The sequence below is a fragment of the Salvelinus namaycush genome, chromosome 8 (assembly GCF_016432855.1).
Source record: "Salvelinus namaycush isolate Seneca chromosome 8, SaNama_1.0, whole genome shotgun sequence".
NCBI classification, from domain to species: Eukaryota; Metazoa; Chordata; class Actinopteri; order Salmoniformes; family Salmonidae; genus Salvelinus; species Salvelinus namaycush.
The window spans coordinates 48,005,640-48,011,754 of NC_052314.1; positions in this window are offsets into that span (position 1 = coordinate 48,005,640).

Consider the following 6,115-nt stretch of genomic DNA (forward strand, 5'->3'; position numbering starts at 1 on the left):
CTGCGTGCTGTGTGGTTTATTACAGCCACAAAGTCAAAATTATTCCTTGTTGTTGAATTCATAAGATTTCATGAATACAAACATGTGTTTATTGGTCGTATTTTAAGGTTAGTGTTTTTGTATTTGTATTTATTTCCCGGATCCCCATTAGCTGCTGGCATGGGAGCATCTACTCTTCCTGGGGTCCAATCAGAATTACATACAATAAACAATAAATAACACAACACATTATTATACACTACTCTACCATAACATATGTACAATACAAAGTCAATAATACAGCAAAATAACAACATTAAAATGTATGTGTGTGTAGAGTGCATCTGCAATATCTAATGTTAAAGCTAAATGCAATGCATATGGGCTAATGCCAATTTTCTCAAATCTAATAGGCCTACTGGAACTAGATGTGTGTAGGATTGATATATTGATTCAAATGCAAACTTCACACATTGAATGTTAAAAGTTTGTGATGGCAGTGCAATAAGATACTGACACACCTGCACACATTCTGCACCAAATCCATTTTGTAAATATGTAAATTTCCTAAATGTGTTAAGTTATTTTAAAACAGGCTAATTGTCTGCTTTGTCTGTAGCTTAGTAAACTTAACTCCAACTAAATGTCCAACCAAATGGAGTTGAGTAGCAATGAGTGTTGACGGAGTGTACCACCACCGACTACATCAAGACTCAAGTAGCTATCAGTTGGTAGGCCTACTTGTAAAAATGTCCATTCTTTAAAATAACACTTTCCTTGTACCTATGTTTGTCCTGTGTAACTATGAGCTTTTCTTTGGGTGCTGAAATCTGTCGTTTTTGATAAAAATTATCATTTTACGTGACCTCTGACAAGCTAGCTGTTGTTTGTTAATGGAGAAGTAGCAGCACATCATTGCATGGCAGATTTGTTAGTTTTGGCAAAATGCCATAAAAATAAAAAAATAAAACGATAGATTCCAAATTCAACTGAAAACACTATAACAATCAGAACAAGCACAGGTAGGATACACCCCCTTGAGGGGGCCACCCCTTTATGGTTGATCATTAACTGTAATTTAGGCACTGGCTAGCCCAGTTAGCTAACTAGCAACTTCACAAGCAGAAAGTCTGAGATGAAATAAATTCTAGCCAGATGGTTAGCATAAGCTAATGTCTGCTAGCAAAGCTAGCTAACCCCCAGCATGATTAGGATTATGGTTAGGTTTCAGAGTTCAAATAGGGGCCAGGGTTAGGATTAGAATAGGGGTTAGGGTTAAGTTAGGGTCAGAACAGGGGTTAGGGTTTATGGTTTAGGGTTAGGTTAGGGTCAGAATAGGAGTTAGGGCAAAATGCCCCTTTCCTAAAAAAAAGCATTTTATTAAATAAAGAAAAATCTGTCAATTTTCATTTTTAGCTTGTTTACCCTAAACATGGCCATCATCCACCTACAATTTATTTTCAAAATTTAGCTTTTTTTTTCATCAATTAGACATTGGTCTTACCCCATGGCACCCTACACAGTAAGTGTTAAACAATGGATATTTATAAAAAATATTGAGTGGTAGTGCACGCTTGAAGTTGTAACTTCCTACTCCATTGGAAAACAGATTTCACCACCCAAAGAAAAGCATGAAGTTACACAGGACAAACATAGGTACAAGGAAAGCATTAAGTATTGACTAATAGTGACTCGATGTACTGGTGGTACACTCTTCTGGGCTCATCGTACTATACACTTGTATCCATATTACAGGGATCTAAACTATAGCTACTTTGTCTGTAAATTGTCAGTAGTCTGCTTACTGTACGGTTCATTGCGCCTTCTTGGTCAGGGTGTTTTTGTAAAAGACAATGTGTTCTCAATGACTTGCCTGGTTAAATAAAGGCCCACAAAAAAATCTACTCCTGATCACATCTTGACACAGATGACCATCTGTATATTATTATATATCACACTAACAGACAGAACCATAGACCACACAAGCTATAAAATCTTACATAGCAATTCTGTATGCAAGGTCCTTGCAAATACTGTACATTACATGAGTACAGTGCAAGTTAAAGGTCAAAAATAGGTCTATGATAAGTACAATGAAAAAGTCAAGAAGAGTATGTTAAGAATGTCAACAGGACTCTTTATTCAGTCCCAGACTAACTTGGTGTGTGTGCGTGTTGAGAAGTCTGATGGTTCTCAGTGCTACAAATGAATTAAGTCCTGGGCCCATATTCATAAAGCGTTTCAGGGTAATGGTGGTGATATGGGATCAGTTTTGGTTTATGGATCAAAATTTCTATAATTACATGGATGGCAGGACCTGATCCAAAATAGTATCTCCTACTTTCTGAATATGGCCCGTTTGTCCTTACTTTAGGCCTTAGGAAATGTCGGCTGGATGGCATCCGCGTGTATTCAGTGTTCTGTGTTCAGTGTTCAGTGTTCTGAATATGTGAGGAGGGGCCGAAAATGTGTTGTGCTTGAGTGAATGTGAATCTGTCACTCAGGACAAGGACAGTGATGCTCATGAATGTGGTCGAAGCAACTGTTTTTATTTAATTAAATATGATTATTACATTTACATTACATTTTAGTCATTTAGCAGACGCTCTTATCCAGAGCGACTTACAGTAGAGTGCATACATTTTATTACATTTTACATACTGAGACAAGGATATCCCTACCGGCCAAACCCTCCCTAACCCGGACGACGCTATGCCAATTGTGCGTCGCCCCACGGACCTCCCGGTTGCGGCCGGCTGCGACAGAGCCTGGGCGCAAACCCAGCCCAGCCTGGGCGCGAACCCAGAGACTCTGGTGGCGCAGCTAGCACTGCGATGCAAAGTTATGAAAGTTATGAAAGTTTACCATGCGTGAATGTATCAAATGTTTCCTGACAATAGGTGCAGCCAAAAATCATAAGAACATTTGAAGAGAATAGACACGAGCCACTCGACTCTCGCTCAAAAGCTTTTATTATTGTAAGTTAAAAACATGTAATTTTGTCCATCAAATCATTACAACAACTACAGATAGACGGCTTGGCTGACAACGTCATGAAAATGATGCACCTGCATCGATGTGGCCAGAAGGCGTTGTCACGTTCTGACCATAGTTCTTGTGTGTTGTGCTTGTTTTAGTGTTGGTCAGGACGTGAGCTGGGTGGGCATTCTATGTTGTGTGTCTAGTTTGTCTGTTTCTGTGTTCGGCCTAATATGGTTCTCAATCAGAGGCAGCTGTCAATCGTTGTCCCTGATTGGGAATCATATATAGGTGGCTTGTTTTGTGTTGGGGATTTGTGGGTGGTTGTTTCCTGTCTTTGTGTTTTCTATGCACCAGCTAGGACTGTATCGGTAAGCCACATTTTTTATTTTGTTTTGTAAGTGTTCACGTTTATTTGTCGTAATAAACATGTTGAGCACTGGCTACGCTGCGTCTTGGTCCGATCCCTGCTACACCTCCTCTTCTCATGAAGAGAGGGAAGGCTGCCGTTACAGAACCACCCACCAAACTCGGACCAAGCAGGCAGCAGCGACAGCAGCAGCGGTACCAGGAGGAATGGACATGGGAGGAAATTCTGGACGGTAAAGGACCCTGGGCAGAGCCAGAGGAGTGTCGCCGCTCCAAAGCGGAGCTGGAGGGAGCAAAAGCGGAGAGGCGGCATTATGAGGCACTAGCAAGGCAGAGCGGCTGGAAGCCCGAGAGGCTCACCCAAAAATTTCTTGGGGGGGGGGGAGGCTAAAGGGGAGTGTGGCGAAGTCAGGTAGGAGACCTGCGCCAACTTCCCGGGCTTACCGTGGAGAGCGAGAGTACGGGCAGACACCGTGTTGTGCGGAAGAGCGCACGGAGTCTCCTGTACGTGTGCTTAGCCCGGTGCGGTACATTCCAGCTCCACGTATCGGCCGGGCTAGATTGAGCATTGAGCCAGGTGTCATGAAGCCGGCTCAACATATCTGGTCTCCAGTATGTCTCCTCGGGCCGGTGTACATGGCACCAGCCTTACGTATGGTGTTCCCGGTTCGCCAGCACAGCCCACTGGCCTGGCTACGGGGAGCATTAACTTGTTATGGCTGCAGGGCGGTGCCGGTACACTTATGACAACAGCCCGTCTAAGTGCATGGCGCGAAATTCAAAAGATATTTTTTAGAAATATTTAACTTTCACACATTAACAAGTCCAATAAAGCAAATGAAAGATACACATCTTGTGAATCCAGCCAACATGTCTGATTTTTAAAATGTTTTACAGCGAAAACACCACGTATATTTATGTTAGCTCACCACCAAATACAAAAAAGGACAGACATTTTTCACAGCACAGGTAGCATGCACAAAACCAACCAAACTAACCAAGAACCAACCAAACTAACCAAGAAACAACTTCATCAGATGACAGTCTTATAACATGTTATTCAATAAATCTATGTTTTGTTCGAAAATGTGCATATTTCAGGTATAAATCATAGTTTACATTGCAGCTACAATCAGAAATTGCACCGAAGCAGCCAGAATAATTACAGAGACCAACGTGAAATACCTAAATACTCATCATAAAACATTTCTGAAAAATACATGGTGTACAGCAAATTAAAGACAAACATCTTGTGAATCCAGCCAATATTTCCGATTTCTTAAGTGTTTTACAGCGAAAACACAATATAGCATTATATTAGCTTACCACAATAGCCAGAAACACAAGCCATTTACCAGCAGCAAAAGTTAGCGATCGTAACAAACCAGCAAAAGATATATAATTTTTGACTAACCTTGATAAGCTTCATCAGATGACAGTCCTATAACATCAGGTTATACATACACTTATGTTTTGTTCGAAAATGTGCATATTTAGAGCTGAAATCAGTGGTTATACATTGTGCTAACGTAGCATCTTTTTCCCAGAATCTCCGTATATGTTTCTGAAACTCAGCTATTCTGACCAAATAACTATTCATAAACGTTACTAAAAAATACATGTTGTATAGGAAATGATAGATACACTAGTTCTTAATGCAATCGCTGTATTAGAATTCTAAAAATAACTTCATTACGACATCCAGCTTACGTTATAGCGACAGAGTGCCCAAAATCTGGGCGCAAACTAATAGTAGGCATGTTCCGACAGATATATGAAATAACATCATAAAATGGGTCCTACTTTTGATGATCTTCCATCAGAATGTTGTACAAGGGGTCCTTTGTCGGGAACAATCGTTGTTTTGATTTAGAATGTCCTCTTCTCCAGTCAATTAGCACGGAAAGCTAGCAAAGTGGCGCGAAGCTCTCCTTCGTGAACAAACGCAGACAACGCAACACGCCTAACGTCCCGGAAAAATTTCAATAATCGAATAAAACTATATTGAAAAAACATACTTTACGATGATATTGTCACATGTATCAAATGAAATCAAAGCCGGAGATATTAGTCGTCTATAACGACAGCTGTACAGAAGGCAAAACTAGGTCCCTTCACGCGCTCTCCAGAAAACAGGAAACTGGTGACACGTCATACAAAGAGCTTTTATTCGACCCCAGATCAAGTTATACACTCCATTTCTTCTCTCACTGCCTGTCAACATCTAGTGGAAGACGTATGAAGTGCATGTATACTCATATATATCAAGGACATTTATAGGCAGGCCCTAGAACAGAGCATCGATTTCAGATTTTCCACTTCCTATCAGGAAGTTTGCTGCAAAATGAGTTCTGTTTTACTCACAGATATAATTCAAACGGTTTTAGAAACTAAAGAGTGTTTTCTATCCAATAGTAATAATAATATGCATATTGTACGAGCAAGAATTGAGTACGAGGCCGTTTGAAATGGGCACCTTTTATCCAGGCTACTCAATACTGCCCCTGCAGCCATAAGAAGTTAAAACAGGTAAGGTTGGGCAGGCTCGGTGCTTAAGAGCTCCTGTACGCTTTCACGGTCCGGTATATCCGGCGCCACCTTCCTGCCCCAGCACCACCAGTGCCTACACCACCGCCAGAGCCGCCAGTCAGTCAGGAGCCGCCAGAGCCGCCAGTCAGTCAGGAGCCGCCAGAGCCGCCAGCCAGTCAGGAGCCGCCAGAGCCGCCAGCCAGTCAGGAGCCGCCAGCCAGTCAGGAGCCGCCAGAGCCGCCAGCCAGTCAGGAGCCGC